The sequence below is a fragment of the Erpetoichthys calabaricus genome, chromosome 3, assembly GCF_900747795.2.
Source record: "Erpetoichthys calabaricus chromosome 3, fErpCal1.3, whole genome shotgun sequence".
NCBI classification, from domain to species: Eukaryota; Metazoa; Chordata; class Cladistia; order Polypteriformes; family Polypteridae; genus Erpetoichthys; species Erpetoichthys calabaricus.
In genome coordinates this window covers 289,338,690-289,353,080 of record NC_041396.2, presented here as the reverse complement: position 1 = coordinate 289,353,080, position 14,391 = coordinate 289,338,690, and positions in this window count along the sequence as shown.

The following is a 14,391-nucleotide window of genomic DNA, read 5'->3' as shown; positions in this document are numbered from 1 at the left end:
GTGGTTAATATGCAGTTTAAAGTTTAGGTCAGAGTCAATGATTTCCCTTAAATTACCCCCATGCAAAGCACTTTTTGTTATGACCAAATAACTCAATTGTTGTCTCATCAGTCCGAAGCACTTTGTTCCAAAATGAATCTGGCTTGTCTAAATGAGCATTTGCATACAACAAGTGACTCTGTTTGTGGCGTGAGTACAGAAAGGGCTTCTTTCTCATCACCCTGCCATACAGATGTTCTATGTGCAAATTGCGCTGAATTGTAGAACGATGTACAGATACACCATCTACAGCAGGGGTACTCAAAGTTTTTGAATGCCGGTCCACATTCAGTTCGCCACCAACCATCGGGGTCCGCTATAGCTAGGTTTACCGTATAGGTCTGTAGGACTGTAGGTGTAGGTCTGTAGGAGGCTAGTAATAGATTCAACGCAAATGATAACATTTTTACAGAAGACCAAGACATGCACAAAACATGGAAAACAATTCAAAAAAGTCACATGACTACTTGCAATTAACACACCAATTACAACAGTTAGTATGTAAATGATTGTCACTCAGTGTGAAGTGTGAAACTGTTGTTTCGATTTCATAATGGCAGCATAGTTCGGTGAGTAACCAGTCAGTGCAATTCTTATTGCATTCCTGAGGTTCTGGTCGGTAATTACACTTCGATGTTTCGTCTTGATAGTGTTCATAGTGGAGAACGCACACTCACAAGAATATGTTGAACCAAACATAGTGAGCACGGAAATCGCCAGTTTCTTTGCAGCAGGATACTGAGAATCTGGAACAAACTTTGACCAAAAAATTGTTATACCGACTTCGTTCAATTTTGCTTTCAAAACGTGAGAAGCTTGCAAATCAGCTGCTTCCATTTGCAACAGTGACGGGTTTGAGTCCATTCACCGTCAGGCTGGACAATGAAAGGATCAGCAACAAACAAAAACACAGGCTTCAGTTTTCTGAAATCCTTAAAACGTTCATCAAACTCGACCTTCAAATGATGTAGAAATGTGGAAATCAACTGAAAACATGCCTGTTGATCAGCTGTCATGCAGCTCTTCAGGTTTGGGAAATGCAGAATCTTGCCACCTTCCAAGTCATTGATGAAAATGCTCAGTTTTGTTTCAAAGGCACAACATTTTTCTTGCAATTCGACAACGGTTTTGTCTGCACCCTGAAGTGACAAATTCAGTGTATTTATATGTCCCATAATATCAACAAGAAATGCCAGCAGTGCGACCTTGTCACTGTCTTGAATAAATGTTAAAAATTCTGCAGCTTCTTTGTATTCAAGGACTGCAGGAAGTCAGCTACATCTTCACGGAGATTCCAGAACCTTTCCAACACACGGCCCTTGCTTAACCATCTGACGTCATTGTGAAGCAGCAAATCTCCAAATTCTGCAGACATCTCTTCAAGAAAAGAACGAAACAGACGATGCTGCAGAGACGAATTACATCGTAAAAAATTCACTAATTTCACAAGAGTAGACATCACTTCCGCCAGTTCGTCACAAAGTTTTGAACAGAGGGCAGACTGATGAATGATGCAGTGATAAGCAACAAGGTTGGGCTGAAGTGCCTTCATACGAGTGACAAGTCCTCTATCTTTACCAGTCATTGCTGGTGCCCCGTCTGTTGTAAGGGAAACCATTTTTGTTACATCCAATCCAGCTGCGTGCATAAACTGCGATAATGCTGAAAACACGTCCTCACCGCGGGTCTGTTTTGCTAGCGGTAGTAATGTCAGAAAGTCTTCAACAAAATTATGGCCATCAAAAAATCTTGTGAACATACAGAGTTGAGACATGTCAGTTTTATCAGCGGATTCATCGCACGCGAGAGCAAACAATTCAGCCTGTTTAAGATCTGATATTAACTGACCACCGACCACATGTGAATTTCCCATTAGGATTAATAAAGTATCTATCTATCTATCTATCTATTGTCAGAAAGGTCATCTGCACGACGACTAGCAGTACTGTCTGATAATGGTATCTGCTGAATCAGTTCAACACACTTTTTGTTGCTAAACAGAACCGAAGAAGCAGACATCATGCATTCTTTAACATCCTCTGCATCAGTAAATGCTTTCTTATGTCTGCCAAGAACCCAAACAATGCGTAGCGAAGCTTCTGTAACATTTGATTGTGTGGTGGTCGCTTTCGTCATCTGCGATGAACTCGCTACCAACGACGACTTAAGGACGTCGATCTTATGCGAACGGAGCTCTGACTTTGGTGGATAGTTCGCATTGTAAAAAAGACCAAAAAATGCCAGATGACCAAACGCAAATTTTATATGCCAAACAGTTTTCAAAAATGCCAGATTTCAGTTATTTGGCATAAAAATTACCAGTTGGCAACCCTGCTACAGAGTAAATAATAAAACAACAATAATTTTGGTGCTTTTATATTCGGACTTTTGACTTACGCAGAAGACAGTCGCGGTCCGCCAAAAACGTCTTGGCGGTCCGGATTGTGGACCGCGGTCCGCCGTTTGAGTACCCCTAATCTACAGCAAGATGTTCTTGCAGGTCTTTGGAAGTGATCTGTGGGTTGTCTGTAACCATTCTCACAATCTTGCGCATATGCCGCTCCTGTATGTTTCTTGGCCTGCCAGACCTGCTGGGTTTAACAGCAACTGTGCCTGTGGCCTTCCATTTCCTGATTCCAGTCCTTACAGTTGAAACTGACAGTTTAAACCTCTGAGGTAGCTTTTTGTAGCCTTCCCCTAAACCATGAGGCTGAACAATCTTTGTTTTCAGATCTTTTAAGAGTTGCTTTGAGGATCCCATGCTGTCCCTCTTCAGAGGAGAGTCAAAGGGAAGGAAGCCCAACTTACAATTGACCACCTTAAATACCTTTATATCTCATGATTGGACACACCTGTCTATGAAGTTCAAGGCTTAACAAGCTAATCCAACCAATTTGGTGTTGCCAGTAATCAGTATTGAGCAGTGACAGGCATTCAAATCAGCAACATGACAAGGGGACCCACATTTTTGCACAGCCAGTTTTTCACATTTGATTTCATTTCATACAACTAAATACTGCCTCACTAAAAATCTTTCTTCGGAAAACACCCCAGAACTCAGATGATCCTACGAAATGAAAGACATACCACTGTTATCTTTTATGTTGAAAGTAGAGTAAATTATTATGCAGACTGAGAGGGGCTCCCAAACATTTTCATATGACTGTATATAATGTATATATATAATAAATGATACAGTTATGAATACTCTGACTGCACAAAGAGGCAAAATGCAAGGCGTTCAAAAATAGCCCAGAATCAGGTCTTGCTCCAAGGCAAGCCTGGTCCCAGGAAAAATGGAGGCTAAAGGTTTCACTTGGTCTCAGAATGCAGGCCAGGCGTTTAAATTCAAAAGGAACCTCACAAAATAAGCTTGAAGTATATCTCTAAAGGGGAAGAACCATAAAAATTCTGGCTGAGGGTAGAGACAAATCCATAAGAATTTTTTATTAAGAATTAATAGAAAATATTACAAAATGTTCAAAAGGCATAAGTGGGCAAAAAAAAAATCAGAATCTTTAAAACAGAAGCAGAAGCAGAAGTCACACAAAAAAAGTAAATCCAAAGGAGCAATAACAAAATGAGAGCTCAGCAAACCAACAAGTACATTCAATAACTAGTGAGGGACTACATTTCCCATGAGCCTTTATAGGGCTGGTAGTAGACATCTGTGATGGGGAGCCATCTTGAGCATCAGAGAACAAATCTGAGCACATAGAAATTTAAGTCCAAATTAATGTAAACCTCTCAGTAATTTGGGGTCTTCATAAGAAATGTCAATGTTTTTTACTTCATGTAGAAGTACATAATAAACAAGAATAGTGGTGTCAGATATTGGAAATATTAAAAAGTATGCTCAATTTTAAAAGAAAAACATCAAAAACATAATACTTGTAATCACTGACCTTGACATAGTCTAAACCAGGGGTGGGCAGATTCAGTCCTAGAGGGCCGCAGTGGCTGCAGGTTTTTGCTCCAACCCAATTGCTTAATAAGAAGCCCTTATTGCTCAAGTAACACTTCAGCTTCACTTTAGTGGTCTCGCTCGTTAAGATTTTGAACCCTTATTGCTTATTTTAGTCTTAAACAGCTGTATTCTTGGTTTTTAATTGCTCCTAATTAGCAATACCATGCAAATGACAAAAGAGATCAGCATTTCTCCATTTAGCTTGTTTTCATTTACACCTGTGTGTATTTCTCACGCACTGTTTGGTTTAATTAAATACTTGGGAAGAAAGTGAAGAGAAAAAAGTGAAGCACTGAGAATTACTCATCTGTTTTAGACTTCAAATCATTTGGATGATATCCTTAGAAAGGAAAATAAATCTAGGATATGAGAATGACTTGACATGGCAGAGTTAAAGCACTAGCAAGCCATGCAATTAAATAATTGACAAGGATTGTTTTTTAATTAAGCAACTGGGTTGGAACAAAAACCTGCAACCACTGCGGCCCTCCAGGACTGAATCTGCCCACCCCTGGTCTAAACAATGCTCCACTTGCCAATGCTTGGGATTTGACATTTGTAACCTTTCATGAGTGTCTCTAAGAGGGCTAGGACCACTGGTAAAAAGTTAAATACTGTATAAAAAATAGTATATTTGTGATCATCAACCTCGCAGAAAACAACACTGCTCATGCCCATATTACTAATCCTCATTTTTTAAAAAGGTTTTCTGAAAAGGAGTAAGTTTGACCCCTCGTATTCCATTAGGGGATGTGACCTGCACAACGTCAAGTCCTTCTGATTATTTTTGCTGAAGGCACCTATTGGTTTACTGTTTATCATAAGGGCAAAATTTTCTGCATAACATATTGTTTAAAAATTGCCTAAAAATTAAGGGTTTTGGGGGTCTAGAGGGCCAAAAATAGGGGGAGGGAGCCCAAAATGCATTGCTAGACATCAAGTATATCATATGTGGGGGTTTTCTCATACCGATGAGTCAGAAGGTGCCTGACAAAAAAAAAAACTGAAGTGATTTCAAAGCACTCGTAAGTAATTCTTATGAACACAATAATAAAATTAACAGAAAATACATAGGACAAATACCTGAACAGATCAATATTGTAAATGATGGAAATAATGATCTTCTTCTTCTTTCGGCTGCTCCCGTTAGGGGTTGCCACAGCGGATCATCTTCTTCCACATCTTTCTGTCCTCTGCATTTTGTTCTGTTACACTCATCACCTGCATGTCCTCTCTCAGCACATCCATAAACCTTCTCTTAGCTCTTCCTTTTTCCCTCTTCCCTGGCAGCTTTATCCTTAGCATCCTTCTCCCAATATACTCAGCATCTCTCCTCTGCATATGTCCAAACCAACACAATCTCACCTCTCTGACTTCGTCTCCCAACTGTCCAACCTGAGCTGACCCTCTAATGTCCTCATTTCTAATTCTATCCATCCTCGTCACACCCAGTGCAAATCTTACCATCTTTAACTCTGCCACCTCCAGCTCTGTCTCCTGCTTTCTGGTCAGTGCCACCGTCTCCAACCCATATAACATAGCTGGTCTCATTACCATCCTGTAGACCTTCCCTTTCACTCTTGTTGGTACCTGTCTGTCACAAATTACTCCTGACACTCTTCTCCACCCATTCCACCCTGCCTGCACTCTCTTTTTCACCTCTCTTCCACAATCCCCATTACTCTGTACTGTTGATCCCAAGTATTTAAACTCATCCGCCTTCACCAACTCTACTCCCTGCATCCTCACCATTCCACTGACCTCCCACTCATTTACACACATGTATTCTGTCTTGGTGGTCCTACTGACCTTCATTCCTCTCCTCTCTAAAGCATATCTCCACCTCTCCAGGGTCAACTCAACCTGCTCCCTACTATCGCTACAGATGACAATGTCATCAGCAAACATCATAGTCCACGGGGACTCCTGTCTAATCTTGTCTGTCAACCTGTCCATCACCATTGCAAATAAGAAGGGGCTCAGAGCCGATCCCTGATATAATCCCACCTCCACTCCTTCTGGCCTTCTCTAAACTTCTCCATTGCATCTGTGGTGCTCTTTCTTGGCATGAAACCATACTGCTGCTCACTAATCATCACCTCACTTCTTAAACTAGCTTCCACTACTCTTTCCCATAACTTCATGCTGTGGCTCATCAATTTTATTCCCCTGTAGTTATTGCAGTTTTGCACATCCCCCTTATTCTTAAATATCGGCACCAGTACACTTCTTCTCCACTCCTCAGGCATCCTCTCACTTTCCAAGATTCCATTAAACAATCTGGTTAAAAACTCCACCGCCATCTCTCCTAATCACCTCCATGCTTCCATAAGCATGTCATCTGGACCAACGGCTTTTCCATTCTTCACCCTCTTCATAGATGTCCTTACTTCCTTCTTGCTAATCCGTTGTGCTTCCTGATTCACTATCTCCACATCATCCAACCTCTTCTCTCTCTCATTCTCTTCATTCATCAGCCTCTCAAAGTACTCTTTCCATCTGCTCATACACTCTCCTCACTTGTCAGTACATTTCCATCTTTATCCTTTATTACCCTAACCTGCTGCACATCTTTCCCAGCTCGGTCCCTCTGTTTAGCCCACTGGTCCTTTTCTCCCTCCTTAGTGTCCAACCTCTCATACAACTCATCATACACCTTTTCTTTGCCCTTCACCACCCCTCTCGTCACCTTGCGCCTTATCTCCTTGTACTCTTGTCTACTTTCTGCATCTCTCTGACTATCCCACTTCTTCTTTGCCATCCTCTTCCTCTGTATACTCTCCTGTATTTCCCCATTCCACCACCAGATTTCCTTTTCCTCCTTCCTCTTTCCAGATATCACGCCAAGTACCCTTCTTGCTGTCACCCTTTCTACATCTGCTGTAGTTTCCCAGCTGTCTGGTAACTCTTCACTGCCACCCAGTACCTGCCTCACCTCCTCCCTAAGCTTAACCTTGGAGTCTTCCTTTTTCAACTTCCACCATTTAATCATTGGCTCTGCCCTCACTCTCTTCCTCTTCTTGATCTTCAACAAAATCCTACAGAGCACCATCTTATGCTGCTTAACTACACTTTCCCCTGCCACCACTTTGCAGTCTTCAATCTCCTCCAGATCAACTCTTCTCCATAGGATGTAATCTACCTGTGTGCATCTTCCTCCACCCTTGTACGTAACCCTATGTTCCTCCCTCTTCTTAAAATACGTATTCACCACAGCCATGTCCATCCTTTTGGCAAAATCCACTATCCTCTGACCTTCTTCATTTCTCTCCTTGACACCATACCTACCCATCACCTCCTCATTTCGACTGTTCCCTTCACCAACATGCCCATTGAAATCCGCTCCAATCACCACTTTCTGTCCCTTGGGTACACTGTTCATCACTTCATCCAACTCACTCCAAAAATGTTCTTTCTCACCCATTGCACACCCAACGTGTGGTGCATATGCACTAACATTCATCATCACCCCACCAATTTCCAGCTTCATAATCATCACTCTGCCTGACACTCTTTTCATATCCAAAACACTCGACATACTGTTCCTTCAGAATAGCCCCTACCCCATTTCTCCTCCCATCCACACCATGATAGGACAATTTGAATCCACCTCTGATCCACCTGGCCTTACTCTCATTCCATTTAGTCTTTTGCACGCACAATATATCAACCTTCCTTCTCTCCATCATATCGGCTAACTCTATCCCTTTACCAGTCATACTGCCAACATTTAAAGTTCCTACCCTCAGTTCCACTCTCTTTACTTTCCTCCTCTCCGGACACGTCTCCCTCTGCTTCTTCGGCCAACAGTAGCCCAATTTCTGCCAGCACCCTGTTGGCTAACAGTACTGGTGGCAGTCATTGTTAACCTGAGGCTCGACCGATCCGGTATAGAGATTTGTATTGTTGTCCGCATATTGATTTGGCAAAATTTTACACCGGATGACCTTCCTGACATAACACTCCCCATTAATTCCGGCTTGGGACCTGCACGAAGAAACACACTGCATCCCCTGTGGCTGGGTTAAATGATGGATGTAATGATGCACACTTTAAATTTATTTACTTATCAATTGATTGATTGGCTGTGTTTTGTCTTGTGATTCTGTATCTTTGTTTTTCATTTTCTGCTGCTTTATGTAATTTAGTTTCCCCTTGGGATTACATCTCACCTGAAGAAGGGGCCTGAGTTGCCTCGAAAGCTGGCATATTGTTATGTTTTTAGTTAGCCAATAAAAGGTGTCATTTATTGACTTCCCTTAGGATTAATAAAGTTGAGCTAATCTAAAACAATGAACAAAACAGAAAAGTGAACAAAGACAAGAAGAAAATTTAAACATAAGTCTGAAGAGGAACCCTGGCTTGACTTTAACAAATACAAATAACACAAGAAGAACATTTAGAGTCCAAGTGATGGCACTGTTTAATGGCAGAAGAAAAAGAGAAATAAAGAAAGGAGTCATCAGGCCCAATATGGTCAGAGTTTTTCAGCCTTGTGTATTGGGATTGCCCTTTTGAAGTACGCACCTCATCACCATCAGTTGTGGGTTTGAAAATGAACTGGTCCGTCCACTTCTTATATAGCTGACAAGCGGATAGGACGGAATTCCTGACTGAGCAGACAAAGAAACATCAGATCTCTTCCTGGAGCTCATCCTTTGTTCTATGGTTAAAAAGAAGGAAAAAGGAGTCAAAAACTGTCTTACCCTGCTCCCCTTCCCACCCTATTATAGCCAAAAATGGTCCCCTGGTGCGTGTGCCTGACAATATAGTGTAGGATCCCTGGGTCTGGACCTGAGCAAAACACGTTCCCGAGTAGCTGAGTACACATCAGAGAGGGCAGGGGTATTCGGAGAAGTCAGCTATCAAAGCAACCCCGTGAGCAGCGTTGCAGCAGGGCAACCTGTGCAGGTAGGTTTATGTAGGTGTGTGTGTGTGTGTGTGTGTGTGGTTCAAATGAGGCAAACAAAAAAAAAAGAACATATATATATTAAACTGCTCAAAAAAATTAAAGGAACACTTTGAAAACACATCAGATCTCAATGTGAAAAAAGTCCTGATGGCTACTGCTATGGACTGATATGATGATGTTTTAGGAACGAAAGGGTGCCACATCGTTTGATGGAAATTAAAATGATCAACTACAGAGGACTGAATGCAAAGACACCCCGAAAATCAAAGTGAACAAAATGATGTGGCAGGCAAGTCCATTTTGCCGAAATTCTACTGCAGCAACTCCAAATTGTACTCAGTAGTTTGTGTGGCCCCCATGTGCTTGCATGCATGCCTGACAACATTGGGGGGGGGGGGGGGGGGGGTATGCTCCTAATGAGATGACGGATGGTGTCTTGGGGGATCTCCTCCCAGATCTAGACCAGGGCATCACTGAGCTCCTGGACAGTCTGAGGTGTTGGATGGACCGAAACATAATGTCCCACCCAGAGGTGTTCTATTCGATTGAGGTCAGGCAAGTGACCGTGGGGGCCTAGCAGTGGTATCAATTCCTTGATCCTCTTGTTACAAGAGGCCGGGTATTGTCCTGCACCAGGAGGAACCCAGGATCCACTCCACCAGCATAGGGTCTGACAATGGGTCCAAGAATTTCATCCCGATACTTAATGGCAGTCAAGGTGCCGTTATCTAGCCTGTAGATGTCTGTGTGTCTCTCCATGGATATGCCTCCCCAGATAGACCATCACTGACCGACCACCAAACTGGTCATGCTGAATGATGTTGCAGGCAGCATGACGTTCTCCATGGCTTCTCCAGAACCTTTCACATCTGTCACATGTGCTCAGGGTGAACCTGCTCTCATCTGTGAAAAGCACAGGGTGCAAGTGGTGGACGTGCCAATTCTGGTATTCTATGGCAAATGCCAGATGAGCTCCACGGTGCTGGGCAGTGAGCACAGGGCCCATTAGAGGAGGTCAGGGCTTCAGGCCACCCTCATGAAGTCTGTTTCTGATTGTTTGGTCAGAGACATTCACACCAGTGGCCTGCTGGAGGTCATTTTGTAGGCTCTGGCAGTGCTCATTCTGTTCCTTCTTGCCCAAAGGAGCAGATACCGGTGGGTCCTGCTGATGGGTTAAGGACCTTCTACGAGGGGCCCTGTCCAGCTCTCCTAGACTAACTGCCTGTCTCCTCGAATCTCCTCCATTCCTTTGAGACTGTGCTGGGAGACACAGCAAACCTTCTGGCAATGCCACATATTGATGTGCCTGCCATCCTGGAGAAGTTGGACTACCTGTACCAGCTCTGTAGGGTCCAGGTATGGCCTCATGCTACCAGTAGTGACACTGACCATAGCCAAATGCAAAACGAGTGACAAAACTGATGATGAGGGAAAAAAGTCAGTGGCCTCCCTCCACCTGTTAAACCATTCATGGGGGTCGCCTCATTGTTGCCCCTCTAGTGCACCTCTTGTTTAATTTCATTAACACCAAAGCAGCTGAAACTGATGAACAAGCCCCTCTGCTACTTAACTGACCAGATCAATTGCCCACAAGTGTCATTGACTTGGTGCTATACTCTCATTAAAAAGGGTTCTTTTAATTTTTTTGAGCAGTATATACATATATGTGTTACCGTCAATGTGTGAAATTAGGCATTTTAAAGAATGTCCTAGGAAATCTAGAGAATCCCAGAATTGGGCATCTAAGTATGATGTCTAAGTATTGAACAATTACAATTTCAAACATTTCCTAGGCATTCTATTCAATGCCAAAAGGCAAACCAGCAAGTCATTCTATATAATGCCTAGGTATTATATGTTACCAGCAACGTGTAAAAAGCAGGTGTTCTATAGAATGACTAGGAAATCTAATTTTTTTTACCTGTAACATATACAGTAATCCCTCACTTATAACAGGAGATAGGTTCCAAGGCCGACTGCGATAACTGAATTTCCGCGATGTAGGGACACTATATTTATTTAATTATTTAACGTGTATTTGGACGTTTTTAAACCCTCCCTGTATTGTTTACAACCCACCATTTACTCTATTAAAAACAGGAACAACTGCTAATCAATATGAAATCGGTAGATAAGTTTACACTTACTGTATAGCGAAGTACACGTAGCAGCTTTTAGGCGGTCATGACGTCGTCGACCTTGTTGCAAAGATTCCTAAAGCAGATTCCATCCAGACTACTGCCTTATCACGTCCACTTGCAACTCGTTTTGCACCCTGGTTAAAGGACACTGCGGCTGTAGATCTTATATGCTTTTCCTCCTTTTTTAAATAAAGAGAATCGATGTCCTGCAGCGGTGTAGCTGCTCCCTTCCTTCAACATATCTAAAACGTTTACCTTTTCTGCAATCATTTGCATCTTCTGTTGGTGCTTGGACACGGCCCCTGAAGCATTAGCACGTTAATGATGAATGAGTGAGATGAGACTTCCTGGTTAATGCAACACTCGTCGCTGAGCCAATCAGCAGCACACAGGAACTTAACTGCGTGCTCTGATTGGGTATCTTCTCAGCAATCCGCCAATAGCATCTCTTGTATGAAATCAACTGGGCAAACCAAGTGAGGAAGCAAGTAAACAGACCCATTGTCCGCAGAAACCCGCGAAGCAGCGAAAAATCCGCGTTATGTATTTAGATATGCTTACATATAAAATCCGCGAAAAGTGAACCGCGAAGTAGCGAGGGATTACTGTACAATTCCTTTATTGCTTTGCCTAAAAATGTCACACACTCTATAGATTTCCTAGGCATTCAATACAATACCCGCTTTTCATACATTGCTGGTAACATACAGAGTATATAACCCAGGGTATCAAACTCATATCCTGGAGGGCCGCAGTGGCTGCAGGTTTTTGTTCCAGCCACTTTGTTAATGACTAGCTAATTATTACTGATAATGAAACACAGTTTTTTTTATATAAATTTTATTTTGCTTGCTTTTTAAGAGACCTTTAATTCGTCAATAAAACAATAATGAAATACAAAGTGAGCCAACACATCAAGCTAACCCGATCTGATTTGCACCTGTGTATCCATCCCATGAAAGTCTGAGAAATATCGATCTGTTTTAATCCACAAAACATTCTAAGACACTTTCAGGGAAAAAAATACAATACAGTTTATTTTTGTATAGTCCAAAATCACACAAGGAGTGCCGTAATGGGCTTTAACAGATCCTGCCTCTTGACAGCCCCCCAGCCTTGACTCTCTAGGAAGACAAGAAAAAACTCCCCAAAAAAACCCTTGTAGGAAAAAAAAAATGGAAGAAACCTTGGGAAAGGCAATTCAATGAGCATGGAGTGGGTGTCAAAGAGAAAGGGGTAAATACAATACAATACACAGAACAGAACACAAGTAATCCCCAATACAGTATAACAGTAAAATAAAAATATTACAAGCACAGTGCAGAATTTAACAGTAGATGATATCCCATAATATGATTTGGATTTGTTTACAGTCCTGGAGACCTCATCCATCAAGCTGCCTCCCCCTATTGGCCATTCCACAACTGAGACAGCGCTGGGCCAACCAATCTCATGAAAGGACCCCTCTACCAGACGATTCCTGTGATCCTTCATTAGAAATGACTTTAAATTAGGCAGGCAGAACAACTTGGCAGGTGGGCAGTGGCACCAAGTGCCACATTTCAGTACCGAGAAGAGAAACAGAATAAGTGAGGGTTACTAACAAATGAAAACTATCTTATTACTTATGTTTTAGTGTTAATGACTAACAACAGAGATGGAGTCTGTACAGTTAATCAGCAGCTCTAGTCAGGGTGTGCTAAACTGAAGTCGTGAGTCTTCTGCCGGGATTTGACAGCTGAGACTGAAGGGGCATCTCTTATACTGTAGTAGCAGGCAGACCATTCCATAGTTTAGGGGCCCTATAACTAAAAGCTCAACCATCCATCCATCCATTTTCCAGCCCGCTGAATCTGAACACAGGGTCACGGGGGTCTGCTGGAGCCAATCCCAGCCAACACAGGGCACAAGGCAGGAAACAATCCCGGGCAGGGTGCCAACCCACCGCAGGACACACACAAACACACCCACACACCAAGCACACACTAGGGCCAATTTAGAATCGCCAATCCACCTAACCTGCATGTCTTTGGACTGTGGGAGGAAACCGGAGCGCCCGGAGGAAACCCACGCAGACACGGGGAGAACATGCAAACTCCACGCAGGGAGGACCCGGGAAGCGAACCCAGGTCCCCAGGACCTCCCACCTTTATTTTATTAATTCTTGGAATCATAAACAGTTTTGAAAATGTCTAGTGTGGTAGAATATGAACACCAACAAGCTATTGAATTAAATAAAAGTTTCACTAATAACAAGAATTAAGATGTTGGTTCGATTTTGTGATCTCCTGTCATAGTTGATCATGGCTTGCTTTGCAATTCACTTTTCTTTAGCTGCCAGTTAATAATAAAAAAGAAACAATTAAGAGGTCCGAGTGTTAAGAAGTCAATTAAAACTAACCAAAAGAAGTGTGATTGGAAGTTGTCACAGGTTACTAATGGAAAAAGTGGCTGTAACAAAAACCTGCTGCCACTGGGGCCCTTCAGGGTGTGAGATTGACATCCCTGATATTAACCGTTGTAATGTTTCACTGTACAATACCGAAAACCTCCAGTAGATGGCACTGTAGCTAGACACTAACAACGCAAGGTACTTGCAATTGCAAACTCGATGCTGCAGCGCAAGTGGTTTACATCCATATTAATAATAATACATTTTTTATTTATATAGCGCCTTTCCCATGCTCAAGGCACTTACAGAATATAAGAATATAATACATAAGATCTTCTAAATATTTAATGTAATTTCCTACTAATTATTACAGTCAATTTCTATATTAAACAGTTTATATTATTCTCTATTTTACTGAACAGTAATGAATGTATTTACAGCAATAATAAACAGTAAGTGATGTAAAATATTACCATGACAATTAGTTCAGAACAGTTTTCTCTTCAATGTTTGACCCTTTACTTGTAAACATAAGAACTTGCATTAACTTGCATTTGACCAACAAAGGCACAAAAGTGAAACTTTCTTTAGCGTCTCCGGTACTCCCAGCTGTCATGCTACACGCCGCACAAATCTCACACTATGCCGGTTTTCACGTGACGGGGCTTCAGCGCCTCAGAGACACTTGAGCCTTTCTTACAGGCCGAGTTCGGGTTTTCCTAATCTCATAGCAGAGGCTGATCTACTATGAAACTAATGAAGCTTAAACTTCAGGGCCCAGGAAGTGGCTGTAGTCTGCATTGCTCCAAAATTTTGTATTACTATATGAAAAGGGTTTAAATAAATAATTAATAAAGTGTAATTCAGCACAGCAATTGTAATCACAATCAGAGATGTTGTGTTTAATTTTTTTTTTAAATTGTGGTGATCTGTCATGGAA